The sequence below is a fragment of the Gallus gallus genome, chromosome 7, assembly GCF_016699485.2.
Source record: "Gallus gallus isolate bGalGal1 chromosome 7, bGalGal1.mat.broiler.GRCg7b, whole genome shotgun sequence".
Lineage (NCBI taxonomy): Eukaryota > Metazoa > Chordata > Aves > Galliformes > Phasianidae > Gallus > Gallus gallus.
This window is the reverse complement of record NC_052538.1, coordinates 28587657-28604302: the sequence shown is the minus strand read 5'-3', so window position 1 is coordinate 28604302 and position 16646 is coordinate 28587657. Positions and strand designations below refer to the sequence as shown.

At 39.1% G+C, this 16646-nt stretch overlaps 1 long non-coding RNA gene across 1 annotated transcript in view; it reads right to left on the bottom strand.

Annotated features, from left to right (window-relative positions):
- Positions 1-16157, bottom strand: part of LOC112532813 — a 221769-nt gene extending 205612 nt beyond the window's left edge. Inside the window, exon 1 of the long non-coding RNA XR_005861366.2 lies at positions 16096-16157. This is a non-coding gene — a long non-coding RNA (uncharacterized LOC112532813). The remainder of the gene's footprint in view (positions 1-16095) is intronic.
- Between the last annotated feature and the right edge of the window lie 489 nt (positions 16158-16646).

Here is a 16646-nt window from a genome sequence, read left to right as displayed (position 1 = left end):
AAGTATGGATTTTAGGCTATTTCTGTTTACACAGAAACCAATATCTGCTGCTTTCATGAAAGTTTTCCCATCACACAGCCACAATAGGCAGAGCCACCCTATTCTTCCAGGTAGTGTCAAGACCTCCCAGACAAAACATAGCCATACAGAACAGCAATGATCAATTACTTGTACCAGATTATTACAGGACTGTTTTCACTACCCTTTGGTTAGAGGGACCCCACAGCAGGGAGTTGAACTAGAGGATCTTTATGGTCCTTCCTGACCCATTCTATGACTCTATTAGAGAAAGTATAACTTGACAGAGTTCCCATCATCAAATCAACAAAAGAAACTGCAATATTCCTGACTTTACCACTGTGACAAGATTCCTAAATGCACAAAAATTTCTTTGCTCAATTATTAGAAGGAAACAAAATGGAATTTCACTTTCAGGCTCCTTTCAAAGTGCATTAACCATTATTTAATGAAATGATACGAATCAGAACATTTTCTACTGTAAATTTGATAGTGCTTGAAGGAGAGAAGTAAATAAATTGATTAAACATGAGCTGTAAGAATTTGTCATTTTTTTCCCCTCACATATAAATGCTTTTAAGCCTTACAGACTTCAGTGTGAACTTGTCTGACATCACTTCATTTGGAAGAACAAAAATACCAACCGTACATGCAAACCAGTTAAGCATGTAGCAGTCTGGCAGACTAAACACTACTCATAAGACAATACATTTATCTAAAACAATTTTTAATCCCAAGTTGAATCAAACTACATCCGTTTTTCCCCCCCCTCCAGACTTGCTGTGATTGCATATGGGATAATGCAACTGCAGGTGTTGATGATATGTCTGTATGTTTAAGTTAATTAAATGAGACTTTTGCATACTCTGAACTTGAATAGCATCTCTTCAGAGATCTCTGCTCAGGCTGTCTAGCTGTTAGTCATGGCTAAATAAGCAATAATTTCAGAAACAGAAAACATACACTTGATAAAAATTCTGTGTGCACAATGCTAGACATCAAACACCAGCAGAGCTTACTCAAAGCCAGAATAGCTTGGCTGGAGCCGTGGAGAGGCAGAGGGAGGCTGTTCTGCCCCACCTGCAGCAGAGGTGGGGAACAGCAATCCCTCCATCCTGTGCAAGGTATTGGGATGTTACAGACAGCCCCTTGAGAAGCAAGCAGCAAGTTATTCAGTCACTCTTTGAAAGCAAGGTTCTGCACCACTATGGTTGTGAATACAAGATGTAACATGCAGCATATATCTGCTGCAGGGATTTCTGGTCACAGAGCTTTATATTTACTCTTTGCTTCACTGATTTCTGAATCTAATCATACTCTGGGTCTACAAATTTCTGAAATTGAGGTCCCAGAACATCTGTGCAACCTTTCTATCTGTGTCCCCCTTATCAACCTGACCTCCCAAGCATGATACTGAAGCTCTTCACCATATATGAAATACCACAGAGCTTTTCTTGACAGCTACTGTTACCATAGCCCTCAGAGTTTTCACGGCCCATAAAAAAGGAAGTATCAGTGAGGAGAAATAAATGTGATGCACCAGCAAAGAACACACAAAAAAACAGCACTGAAAAAATGGGAAGTACATCTCCCACTTAACAGAAAAGTTATAGATAGTATGGTGATTTGTATTCCAGTACATTCTAGAAACCTAGAATTAAACACCTCAGCTAAAGAGAGTGAACTTTTACTCCTTCACCACCATAAAACACCAAAACATCCGGTCAAGCTGATTGTGTTTCAGCAAGAGATTAAATGCAGTTTAAGTAGGTAATTTTCTCCAATAATTAACAGAAAGACAAGGGGGTACATGGATATTATGGTTGACAGAAGTTCTTAACTGCAGTAGCAGCTTTACTCATCTGAAAATGCTGGTTATGATTTCATAATTAAGGCAAAATTGAATTTTGCCTTCTTCCATCACACTACACGCACAGGTTATAAACAGAACAACCAGCATTAGCAACTAGAAAGGAAAATTGCCGTTTGTCTGTATAACAAAAAGCAAGGTGAATGCAGTAAAGTAGCTGGACACAAAGTCAGCATTAGTGCAAGGAGAACTGAGCCAGCATACTGCAGGGTGTGTTAATGCTCAGATTTTATATTCTCAGTCACTTCTACCTCAATGCAATTGTGACTTGGGAAGGGTACTGGAGCAGCAATTGTACTCACATACACCTCAAAGCTCCAACAGATTTAAAGATGCTTGAAATGAGAGCAGAGGGTACAGAAATGAAGCTAGAGACCAAGAAGCTCATGAGGTATGGGCTTTCCAGAAGTGCAGTGATGTATGTTTAGAGAAACCTCAAGTGCCCTTTTTCAGAAGTCTGTTAATAGCTCATCTGTGTGCATTAAGTTTTGACCATAACTGGTCTTTGACTTAGACTGTAAAATACACATCTTAAATAGACCCAATGGAAAATGAAAATTGGTATCATGACAAAGTGGATGATTTACGATGTCATCTCTTTCCATTTGTGCCTTCCATATAAATACATTTTCCCTACCTTTCCCATTGTAGAAATAAAGAATTCTGCTTCAATAACAGTACATCTGGCTACTATGGTGTTGAAGTAAGGGTTTATTAATGTTACTGCTGTTATTACCATAGTTTCCAAATGAAAAAATGTCCTTTTCAAAGGAGGTAGTTCTTAGAAGAGAAGGTAGTGTCATCCTAATGATATATTAAAAGATTGACACAAGCCAAATTCAGCAAGATGCTGCTGAACAACATACAGATAAACAAGCATTTTATCCTTTCCTGATATTTTGACACAGAAATAACTTGACAACGAAGACCAAAAAAAGTCATCTTCTACAGGTAGCTTTGATGACAGAGAAAGCTTGAACAGGAGAGAAAATACAAGTAATTTGTTTCCTAGGCTGCCAAGCCTCTTGCTTTGACCCAACAACAAACCAATTGATCTACTTCAAAGCACAAAAGGAACAGTAACCATCATGATGGTTTGACACAAACTAGATTTAAAAGTAAAAAGAGAAAAGAAGAGCTTGTTTATATTCTGACAGTTGTATGCTCTGGTGTTCCTCCTCTTCCCATCACTGAACACACAAAGCACATGAGAGAGGCAACGTACCTGTCCCATGGAGCAGAGTCATTCAAGATACTGAGTCTTGACCCCTCTTGTCCCTACCTCCTGAAGGAGACCAGCATTCAGAGAAACTAATAATGCCAAAACCAGGATCACTGATCGTTTTCAGCATGCAATGCTTCAGCTTGAGTAATGGTAAGGATACAAAAATACCAATCTTCAGAAGCCCTTCAGTACGTCAAGGAGAAGGCGACGCAAGATTCAAATAGAGCAAAGCAGAGAAGTTTAGAGACACGAACTGGGTATCACCCTAGGGGCACTTTATGCTCCACACAGTTGCATCTGCCTACGAATGGGAGGTAATATCCACAAATAAAATGACTAGCATAAAAGCTTTCATTTGGCCCTTCCTTAAAGTTGGCTCACCTAGCTGTCTACTAAGTGTTCAAGAAATAGATAAAACATCCAAAAAACTGTTTTAAGGAAAGATGCATTGTTTTGCACATTCACTTAATTCTCCATACAGTATCACAAACTCAGTGATTTTTGAATTTTGTCTGGCTGTTGCTGTAGAACTTGTGGTATTTTGTTTGTTTTTTTAATTATTCAGTAAGTTTTGGTACATGAGACAGTCACCTTGCTTGAAGTAAAAAAAAAAGGAAGGTTGATCTAGTATTTCTTATTGATCATCTGGCACTTTAGCTTAAGCACTACATTGGAGAGTGGAAAAAGAAACTTGAGGTTCATTCAAATTTCCTGAAAAAGAAATCCCTCTTCTTTCAGCTTGACATGGTTTTCCAACCTTGATTACTGTTTCTTAAGGAAAAAAATGTATTTCCCAGCTGTATTAATCAAATATTAGGATAGTCTTATTGTTATAACACAGCTCTAGAGATGCTCCTCTCAGCTTCTGTTAACAGAAAAGAAGTTAAATCAATAGAAACCAAATTTTCTAAAAGTCAAATTCCCTAAAATAACAAAGTAGATGGATGAAAACAAATACCATGCAACCCTGCAAGACTCTTGAACAGAGGAAAAAGATGTGTTCTTATGTATCAGTTAAAGCAGCACTTTTGAGCAGATGAGCAATTATGCAAAACTCAAAGCATTCAGTGGTAAGCAGAGTATAAAGAAGGTGAATTAAAGGTGTTTTTTAATTGTATACAACAATGGATATGTCCGGACTGGCAGGTTGGACATTTAATGGATGCCTGACCGCTAAACCCTAGATTGAGCTTGCTGAACTGACTGTATTTTAATACCATGGGGATACCCAGACAATCCCAGTGACACAAGAATCAACCTACTGGACAAGCACATGGTAGGGGAGGGGCAACTTCCTCTCAAGTCCTCACCTACTCTGAGAGTCAACACTTTCAAGCTTTCTCAAAATCCATTTTAGCTTAAGTAAACATTAAACTTTTTCTCAGTTCCAAAGAAAAAAAAGGACCTGTATAGAGGACTTAAGGAAAACAGATGAGCAAGAGTCCCAGCATGTCTTTTAGATTGGCATATGAACTGCATATTAATGCGTGAATATTTGACAAGGGCACAGTTTCCACGGTACCTCAAAGGGTATTTCTGCTTTCTTTTACCTGCTATTTTGATGTCTTCAGAAGACTTCAACAAATAGCATTTTCAGACTTGAACTATGGACAGTGAAAAAACAGTAAACAAAATGGATGACTACTCTGTAGGAGAAAAAATATCCTATTTTCATCCTGCAAGCAATTCATGCTAATATATTTGCTTTTATGTACTTCTCTCAGTTTAAAAAAACTGAAATACAAAATGAACTACTGCTTCAGTAAAACAACAAAACAGCTTTGGATATAAATCTCATTCACAGATGTACAGAGTTTTCAGGCATGACCACTTGTGCGCTCTGTTTCACCAGTCTATGAGTAAAATCAATTTATTGCTTCTTTTATGAAGGAAGTCAAGTGTTACCTCCCTGTAGCTTTCAGTTTGGAAAGCTTAAAAAAAGAAAGTTTTTCCCACTACTCATACAAATAGAAGTCTAGTCAGGGAATCTCACATTACTGAACAGCATGTAATGAGTCAAAATCCCAGTTGTTTTCCTATTAGGAAGGGGTTCTATATGTTCTCAAGTATTATTTTTTCATGGTGATTGAATCTTCCCACCCATTTCCTTTTTTACTACAGGAAGGTAACTGCTAGGTGGAGTGAGGTTATTTGCTATTATCTCCAAAATCACTGACTTAACCCCAAAGCTCAGCAAGTACAGAAAATATAGCTTGAAGTTCCCATTAAGGAAGGCATATTTTATCTTTTCTGTTTGGTTCTCTATTCAGAAGGAATGTCTCCATAAACAAGGGGAAAGACTCTGGATTGCAGTCACTAGAGGAAGACTGGCTTCAGCTAACTTGTTCCTGTTAAGTTACAATTTTTAATCAGATGAAACCTCAATTAAATAGACAGAATGTCTTTAAGAAGCGATGTATACTGAAATATTCATTGCCCGATTTGAATTCAAATTAAGAAATTTGTTAAGCACTAAACTTTAAAACAGAATAAGCAACACACAGTTGAGCAGGCTTGAAGAAAAAGCCACCAAACAACACTACAAGACAAAGTCAAATATTCCAATAAAGCAATCCTCATTTTCAACCAGGTTTATTCATTAACTGTCTCATATAATAGTCATGAAGACCACATCAGCTTCAGAAATAACTCCTATTCTCAACTGCAGCAGCTGCGATGCCAGAAACAAAATGGAATAAGAAAGGATATATACTTGATGGAAATAGACCATTCTGCAGGCCATATCTGACTAAACGGTGTGAGACACATAATCAAATAATATAGTCACATGACAAATAAAATGCATCACAAAACATAAGACTATATTGCACATATTTAATAAACAGCTCTACACATCCATACCACATACAGCTGCCACAGAGTATTGCTCAGGAACAGATTGACAGGCAACACAAAGCAGGCTATAGCCAACTCCTCCCTTTTATTCCTGGAAGTGTCATGCAAGGTGGGAAAAGCCTGAAGTATAAAGAGATAAGAATCAGGAAATTACTTAAAATGACTGATTGAATCATTGAATGACATTTCTACAACCCTCCATGTAATTGAAGAGCTTTTCTTCCACCTGTCTCACAAGTCCTTAATTGTAACACTAAAAGGAAATAAATTTCTGGCTGCTTTTTTTTTTTTTTAACAGAATATATGTGCTATGTTGCAGCAATCCACTGCCATTTAACTCTGCAATACAGCTATAAAATGGTTGATTTGGTTTAGTACCTTATTCCTGCAATACCACACAAACAGCACACAGGACAGACAATGAGAGTGGTCCAGACTGCAGGAGGAAGGCAGTCTCAAATAAGCTGTCTGTAATTAGGAGCTTTGAGGGACTTTGCTGCCATTAATTTAAGAATAGGAGGCAAAGTCACTTTGCAATCCTACAGAGAAGTTTGCTTTTCATTAGTCTTAAGTGCAATCCGCACCATTTTGCAAGCCATTAATGCACAAACTGGAAGATGCTGAAATATTAGCAATTTATTTTTATATTTTCTCACCTCAGTCTTTCCCAAGGGATGATATCTTTCTACACTTCCCCCCAGGCACTACGACAAAGAAGTCAAAACAAGGATACTTTTCCCCTCACAGTCCAGCCACTTGACTGATGGTTTATACTCTTCAGAAGGGCTCATCGCTGTCGCTCCCTTCTCTGCACAGTACTCTGCAAACTGACCACTGTCAACATAGAATCATAGAATGGCCTGAGTTGAAAAGGACTTCAAAGATCACCTAGTTTCAAACCAGGCTGCCCAGAGCCACATCCAGCCTGGCCTTGAATGCATTCAGGGATGGGACATCCACAACCTCCTTGGGCAACCAGTTCCAGTGCATCACCACCCTCTAAGTCATCTTCACTGAACATCCCACTTCAGCTACCCAGCAACAAGCTGTGGCATTCACCCACACAACTCTCTCCTTATTGACTCACTCCATACAAGTTGATGACCTGGATGCTCATTTACACTGAAGCCAATTGGTCTGAAATTTCATTTACTCTAAACCCACACTACCATCCTGGCAGCATAAGGAGGCTTTAAAGCGAGTTACAACCTAATTCATTTCTCCATTACAATGCCAATGTAGCTTAAAGCAGCCTAAGCATAGGGAGGACCATAGCCAAATGATTTCTGCCACTGATTACATCGGAGTAGAATTCAACTTGATTTCAGCATTTACTGAACTGAGCTTGAAATCCAACTCAGCCATGCTGGCCATGATAGAGAAGGGAGCTGACTCAGAGGGCAGGCACTGAATGCATTGCAACAAGCCCTCATGAGATGGATACAAGAAGATGGCTCAAAGAAATTCATTTGCTCCTGACCCATTTCCTTTGCAAATTTCCAGTTACCATTATTACACAACATTAGATAGCTAAACATTTGTCTTGATAACAAAATACTGTGTTATGGAGTTGCACAAAAATGAAAAATACACATCAGTCAGATGCATTTCTGTAGATATGTCACATATAATAGCATTTCTCTCTGTTATTGTGAGTAGATTACAAATAGATCACACTGAATGATGTGAATGCATGCTAAAAATAAAGTTACTCTCAATGTTTGCAACATAGCATCTAAGAGACTGCTAAATAACTTTTCAGGCATTCATCTCACAGACAGTAATGAGCAGAGCAGTGTCATCTATTTTCAGCATGCATTCATGTCATTTGTATTTTCTATTCACCAATTACTGTTGACAAATATGACTTATCACTACTACTATCTCTGCACAGAATTAGTAGAATATTTGCAACTTCTGTCTAGACTAGAATACAAACTTTGGAAGACATTCAATTGATATCAAGCTTAGCTTCATTAGAGGATGCAAAACATTCTCAAAAAAAAGGCTAGGTATAATTTGTACTACTGACAAACTGAAATCAGCATCTGAAGTAGTCTTCCCCCCCCCCCCCAACAGAGAGACAAAATACCAATTGAGAAAAAAGGCTGATATTTATATATGTTCTAATAGTTTTAAAATAGATTTTTTTCAAAAGACAAGTTCAGGATATTTTTAATCCATTTTCCAAAGGTAGAACTGTTCCTTCATTGGGAACAAGGTGTTCTACAGAGCATATAAGTGGAGTTCGTCTGTTTAGAGAAAAGCTTCTCATGTTAAAAGTTTAACACTTTGCAACTAGTACAAGAGCATAAAATACTAACACTAAATAAACTAAATACTAATCTCTAAAGTCATCACCAACCTAGACCACTCTCCTTCTGAATGCCATTTTTGCCTTCAGCTTTTCTTCACTACAGTCATTTAAAATCAACATACATATTTTAGCCTCTTCCTATGCAAACAGGCCCATTAACAGACTCAATGAAACAAGCTACATGGCCCAGTTCACTCTGCTCCTGTTACTACAGCCAATATCATATAGATCCATTTGTAACCCCTTTGTGACCCCTAGTTTTCAAATAGGAGAACTGAGAGCTAAAACATTTTAAAAGCCATTTTTCTCCATCTCATTTTAAAGCCTGCCCACACATACTCTCAGCCATTTTAGAACTTCACTCAGTATTTTAGTTACCCATTAATTAATTTCACATCCACACATACTTTAGCCTTGTTCTATAAGCAACAGGGAAAATATGTATTTAGACACACAAAAATTTGTCTTGGATACATGGGAAACATTGGATTCTCAAAGGCAAACCATGAATGTCCTAGCAGCACCCTCGCTGGTCACCAGTATGTCCCCAACCCACACAGAAACAACTGCTCTAATTAATTACATCCAGTTAAACTTACCAGCATCCATCAGTGCCGAGTTACTTGTGTTGGAGCTCCTAACTTAAAACAGCAATTTTCTTTTTTAATAATGCAGTATGTACTACTTTGCATTTGGTATTGCTAAATTCAATCCCTTACTGCTCTATCATTTAATGTCAGATATTTCTTCTGCATGAGATCATCTCTACTTAATTCCTTTAACTTTTCATCTGCCAGGAGTTTTCATTAAGCCAAGATCCCTTTTTTGGTGCCAAGTTCATTTGCAAAGCATATCTAATGAAACAACGAGTTACTTCCATATCTATCAGTTTTGTACAAAGAAAACGTTGAGCCCTGGCTTGCCAAGTTCATATACAAAGCTACACTGACTTTGTTAAGATAGTTCCTCCCAGTCATATAGCATGCCATACAGCCCTTAAAAAAAAAATCAAAATATACACCTCCTGCACATACATTTAGATAACTTATAGAAATGTTATATCACAAAGGGCAAACCCAATATCTAAGAATCAAAATAATTAGTGACTGAGAACTCATATACACTACTAATAAAGGACAAATTACAAGGCATATTTTACATGCCCCATTAAACTGGTAGGACTAAGTTCGCACAAAATGTAATTGCCTTTTGATGTGAATAAAGCAAGAAAAGTCCAATCAGATGCAGCACTATCTAATTTATGACACAGCCCTAAAATTTTTTGGTGATTAGTGTCACAACATCACAGGTTAAATTTATTACAGTGTTAAGAGGTACACAGCCCTGTTGTAAATTACTTCCTTTTCTCTTCTGTACATCTGTGGTGACAGGATGAAGGTAAATTTCTCCCTGACTGTTTAGACAGCTCATTATTTCCCCAAAAGACTCCTGTGCCATCACTAATCTCTACACTGGGTCATCATTCATTTAAAATATCAATTCACCACAACCAATGCTAAACAGAACATTTTGTTTCCTAGTTTTTCCACTATTTTCAAGGACAGGGTTTTGTCTGAATTCTTTAAAAGTTGCCAAGTTGGAAGCTCCCCAAAATATGAGGGTAAGACCCCTCTATTGGGGGTGGAGGAGACTTCCACTGGCTTGGGGCAGTACAGGTGATAATAAATCTGTAGGGATGCAAACATTTAGTATGCATTTTTATATACAACTAATAATAAACTGCAGTTTTAATGAGGACAAGAAGCCATAGAGAGAATAAGTAATCAGGGTCAGAGCAACTGAGACCTTCCAGGAGTCCCAGGAAGCAGGAATGTTACACAAGAGAAATACCAAATAGAATGTCCTCTAATAACCTTTATGTTAAGTTAAAATATTAACATGAGAATACCACCCTGCCTGGAAATGCCATCACTACACTGTGTCATGCTGAATAGAAGAGAGGAAATAATGAAAGTTAGCTGTACAATTGTTCCTAATGAGCTTGTCTAACAGACTTCAGTTACTTTAGCCAGATAAAGATTCCTGTAACAGTTACAAGTAGGCATAGCAGTGCATGTAGAGATGAAATACATCCCTCTAATCTGAGGAAATATTAAGTATTTGAAGAGCAGGAGTTGAACTGCAATGCTGAAAGTCAAATATAACTACTTATGAATTAAAAAGACCTTGAGGAACTCAGCCTCCATTCGAACTTCAGGACAGAATAATCAAGTAACAAACAACAGTGAAAACCCTAACAAAAGATACATATATAATTAACAGTGAAACAATGAAATCAGCCAGGTCAGGCTATAAATGATGGAGGCTGTCAGCTGTTTTGACACTATAGGCACAATAGAGTAAGAAACTGCATAGAAACATACTTGAGGCCTGAAATGCAATAGAGCTGGGTCAAGGGACAACTTTGCTGAGCAAACCCAATAGATCAGCAGAGTGCCCAATAGAACAGATTGTTGCAGAAACATCCTTATGTCACCTGGAAAAACATCAAGTTCTGTCTAGGGTAGACTTGGTGCAAATAAGAGTAGCTCGGGGAGTTCTCCTGCACTCTGCCTAATTCCATGGGAACCAGGGCAGTTTCTACACCAGTGACAGTATCACTTTCCATTTAAGAGTGCTCTTTCTTCTAAGGAACTCCTCACAAGGAAATCTGGTTTTAATGTTCTCTTTTTGATGAAGAGACATTAAAAAATAGAAAAGCTGCCAGCTCATAAACACTGAACACCCCTGTTCCAGCACAGAGCATTCACAGTTGTCAGATTCTGGTCAACATATGCTCCTGACTGCTTTCAAATTGGATTCATAATTCCCCTGCAGGAGACATTGCATGTTTCTCAATAGTGGATATGGCAGATAAAGTGAAAACATTCTGCAAAATTGAACTTTTTCTCTTCTAGCACAGTCTAATCAGGCTGCTCGCACATCAGATTGAACTTCCATTAGGCATTGCAGACTTCCAAAACATCTTCAGAAAAGAAAAACTTATCAAGAGCAGCAATAACGTATGTCTGCTCTAAGCCACAAAGCCCCAGAAGAGTTCAGTTGATACAAAGACACATAGCACCACCAGCTAGACACTACAGTAGTGCAGGATTCCTGCTCCAAGCTGAGGCAATAGAAGGTTCTTCGCATGGTACCCAGCCTGAGTGTAGCACTGAAAAAAAGGACCAAATTCCAGCTTAAAATATATTCCTGGTCCTTGTGTAAATTCGGCCTAGATGAATAAGAGTTGCAACACAAGCATCTAAAGTTACACAAGAGAGAGATTAATTTCAGCACTCATAGGTTTAAATTCCTTACTGTAAATAAGACATGAACAGTGTCACTGGTGCTCCTACTCAACAGGAAGGATAAGGGCATTCATCGTGACCAAGCTACTAAAGTCACGTTCTTAGACTTGTGAAGGTATAATTTGACTGCTAGAGCACAGAATTAGGTTTTCTATTTGGGAACTACCCATAGGGCTTAAGTTCACTGGGATATAAAAGCAAGCACATCAGATTTCAACTGAAATGCACTGCATTTAAGCTGAAAAGAACAGCAAACTACAGCTGGAGGTGAAAGAAGCAGCCTAGGAAGCCTCAGGGCAGGGCTTGTAACCATAGTGTTGACAAGCCCTCAGGAAAAGTAGCATCAAGAAATGTTTGATATTGCATCCTGGCAAAACCAATCCTCCTCTAAAGGCACCTGTTGAGTAGTAAAGCCAAGGTCTCTTGGATATTTTGCTATATGACAGCCGTATAAGCATATACATCACCTTTAAGCAAGCACACTGAGAAGAAAGAGAATAACAGAGTAAGTTAGAAATAAGTTTCCTCTAAAGAAAGTACAGGTACACTAGGTATCAAAGCACACTAGCAGCACTCACAGACTAAAATATTAGACCCTTGTTCTGCCCAAATTAGTTTGGTCCACATGAGTAAGTGCAGAGTTCTTAAAAACCTGTCTACAGGAGTAGAAAGATAATCCCTTAAGATAACAGTTTGAATTGATACGTGCTTTTTACCTATGCTTCTAAGAGCAGTAAATACACAATATCTTGCACACTACTGAAGTTTTGTTCTGCAGCTTGAGTTACAAGAACTGAACACTCCTTACAAGCCACTGCTGATAGCAATTAGCACTCTTGTGCTCAGTTAATCTCCTGACACTTGAACAAAAGTGAAGGTGGGAGCACTCTATGTTTATGGAGGGGAATAGCCTACAACGAAGGCTGTTCAGAACAGGCTCTAGTCATTGCCAGGCTTGACTTTCTTGTCGACTACTACAGTAGGCAATAAAAGCTACTTGAAATTTTATTCCTTGTCTATATCATAGCTCTCTACAGCTCTTCAGCACATGCAATGGGATCTAGAAATATCAGAGACCACATAATGTCCAGCTTGGTTGATCATCTTTTGAGTCGTGGCCCTCACATAGAACCATAAAATCCTTAGTGTTAGAAAGGACCTTTAAAGGTCATGTTGTCCAACTCCCCATAAACAGGGACATCTACAGCAAGATCAGGTTGCCCAGGCCCTCACCCAGCCTAGCCATGAAAGTCTTCAGAAACAGGACCTCTACCACATCCCTATGCCTCTTTCCTCCAAAGCCACACAGCTGAAGAACATACACACCACAGTCTAACACTTCAGTTCCAAGAAATACTCATCTGGAGGCTAGTGAGCCCTAGAAATGTTAAGTAACCTAAGGCCCACAGTTTTCTGAAGGACAGATGGGAGAAATGCACTTTGTCACATCTAGCAAGTAATCTTTTGCATCGCTCTATTTGGTACTTAGTCAAGTCAAATTGCAAGAGATTCATTGGCACCTTAATATTTAGCACATTGGCTCCTGTGCTGACAGCATAAGGTAATAATACAAATTTGAATTAAACAATTGCACACAAAGAAATTCAGTCTATAGCATTTACTCACTGTCAGTTAATGATTACACCAGCAGCTGCACAGGCAGCAGCTCAGGTCTGCAGTGTTAGAGATAGGAGTCAGACTTGCGGGTCCCTTCCAACTCAGGATATCCTCTGATTCTATGAAGCAGCAGCCTACCTCTGACATGACAACACTCTGCAAACTTGTTCCCTTCAGCTTGCATCTCTCTGAAGAGATGGAGCATCAACGCAGTAGTTACAAGACAATTCTTAGGGGCAGAGGCCCTACCAAGTCCTAGAAGACACTCAGCAACCCACAGTACAGAGGTACTCAGAAGGAACACAGGAGCCGCAGAGAACCAAGCCCTAAATGCTTTGCCATGGCTTTGGCTAGAGCCCATCCCCTCAAACAGCGAGGAGCACAGAATGGTTCCCTCCCTCCTTACCAGTGATGTTTCAGATATTAAATCCCACATTACATCACATTTTGGCTTAGTTGAATTTCAACTGCTGTTAAAAGTGAAATCAGCTTACAAAGGATCTAAATAAAAGAAAGCCCATAGTGAGTTACATGAGAGTTGGAGGTTGTCTTAATGTGCTGCAGTGGGAAAATTACACTTTTGGCAACAAATTCACTGCAAGGAAAGGGTAGACATAATTTTAGGCAGGGGAAAAGCTTTCATTATTAGCAATTGCTTTCAAAATAATATCTCAGAAGATGTCAAAAAACCAACACAAGTCTTCACTTAAGACAATATAACTGCTTTAAAAAAAAATCTAGCCTCAATTATTTTATAGTTTCTATCAATAGAAGCAGGAAATCCTGTGGGAAGACAGAAAGGAATAGGTGATTTAAGAGGTGTAACACCTCTTACTTCATCCAAGAAAAGCATTTTATTAGTTTCACTATTGAGCAATTTTTAGAGGCAAGAGGAAAGAACCAGAAATGAACCAGAGTAATATTTTTGAAAGAAAAGTCAAGTTTAATAACAAGTTGATGTGTTCTATAACAGGCAGAAGAAAAACCTTCAAGACCATAGCCCCACATCCATTTTTGACAAGACAAGGTGGGAAGTCTATGCTGCATTTTGCTTCTGTTTCTGTTAAGTGGCTCCAATGAAATTGTGTTGTTCCCCATTGCCTCTTTTTAGTGTGCCTTTAGATGGCAGCAATTGTTTTTACTCAACAGACTGTGCTATAAAGTAACATAACTGGGGCAACAGGTACTCCTCCGTTACTTTCACTTAAAGTATCCAAAGAGAGAAGCACTGCTTAAAGACACACCAAAGGCAAAAACTTCACTAAGCAGCTGTTTTTCCACATGAGACTTAATACATTGTAATATGTCAGTAAGACATTGCTACTAGTACTTCTCCCAGTCACCTGCCAAGTATCCAGCCCCCTTATTGCACTTACTTCCTTGCTCTCATCTGCTCCCTTGGTGCACAAACTACAACTTGGATTGTGTGCGGGTATTAGTGCCCAAATAAGTAGCAAAATAGGAGGAAAAAAACCCAAAGTGCAACATGAACTGAGGCTATGCCTTTAAACCAGCAGCTCAAAAACACAGAAATCCACAAAGATGCTCTCACGTTCCATCCCTTCAGATCAAAGATAAAGCCTTTAGATTTTTCTATCTTAACTCAATCTGGATCCCCACCATACAGCCTGACTCACCCACCACCTGAGCCTCCATTATCAGTTGTTAGTTATATAGTTGTGAACGACTCCAGCATTCCTGATAAAGCACTCGGTTCCAGTATTATAAGCTTTGTATCTCACATGTCCCCGCATGAGAGCTTTTGGCTCCCTTCAGATAAACTCTGCGCACTCTTACAATTAAATCACTAACAAATACACAACCTACTTCAACCCCCCTTAAGGTGCAAAATGAGTACTAAGAAAGGCTTTCACAAATAGACGAGGTACCTCAGCATAAGCCTGCAATATCCAGTAGAAGACACACCCCTTCACCATCTCACAGCTCAGCAAATGCTATCTCCTCTTATCCAAGGAAGTTGTTGGAAAAGCACAGTTTTTCCAGAACACAGTAGGTCTGATCCTTTTCATGCTCCCCATCCCTCCTTCTGCATTAAACATTCCCCACCTGCTCCACCCCACCCCTCCACAAGGTACAGGTGGCACCAATTATCCCAGAGCACTCAGCAATTAACCTAAACAAGTCTCAGCTGTCTCTGGGGCTGGTCCTGAGAGCTTCTCACCTGCCCACATTATGATATAGATATAAAAAATTCTAAGTTTATCTAGCAGTGCTATGTATTCTATGCTTAAGACATACATAAAGGAGCAGATGTAAGCAACAAGAATAGAGTTCATCTACTTGCAAAAAACGATTCTTTGTATGATAGGTAAGCACCATCTCACTGAAAGGTGATAGTTGGACAGCGAGTCCACAAAGAGTCAGCAAATCCATCCTTTTTCTGCTTCATGGTTGTGTGCTGATTAGTAGTACACTGCCTGGTAACAAAGTATCTCTGTACCTAACACACAGGAGAATTGAAAAATGTACTGATGTGATTAAAAGAGGAGTTTAAATTCAACATCTGCAACAGGCGAAGGGCAGCAGTGCCTTCCTCTTTTTTCCTCCATATGCTTGGAATTGATATCACTTAATTTCATCCACATCAAGGAGAAAACAAGTAATTAATAGTCTATAAATGGTGTGTGCTTTGAAGCTTGTAAAATCTGCTCTGGCTATTTCTGTTGAACAAGCACTAATTCAGCTCTCCCGAGTAATGTGCTGGTATTGCCAGCCCAAAGGGTTCAACTAGACTGAGATGGAAGTTCAGAACCACGAGTTTAACAATCAGAAAGATCAACACAGTGGAATGGCGGTACAGGACATGTAATGACAAAAGGACTAGCACAATAGAAAGGTGTTAGAAAGGAAAAGTACTCACCCATCTCCAAAGGTCACTCCCTGGAAAAACTCCACCAGAAAGGGATCTCCAACCAGAGATCCTTCCCCAGTGGCAGTCAGCCCTTAAATGAGGTCTAACAGAGGTGCAGCCAGGCTCCACCCCTTCTGGTCACACACATGAATTGCCTCCACCTGTGCTCCGAGGGCTGACCGGGTTCTTTCCCCAGGTGTTCAATCAGTGGTTCAGGCCGTGACTCAGCAGTTACCATACACGAGATTTCAGTTAAGAACTGCAATCTTTTACTCATTTCTTCCTGATTCTTGTTTTCATCTTCATACTTCAGTCAATGCCTGTTTTCAGGTTTCTCCTCCACAAGGCCAAGAGCTCTGCAGAAGCTGAAATCCTCTTATAATTGCCAAGAACTGGAAATGGAGACTTAAAGCAGTACATTAAATACTGTTGCAAAGACAAAAGAAATTATGAAGTTTGAGCAATTCAAACTTTCAAAACAAGATTATGGTTATGCTTTCAGAATGTCTTAATGATTCAAAGTTCACACCTCTCATAGGTGTCCCAGAACTATTCCCAGG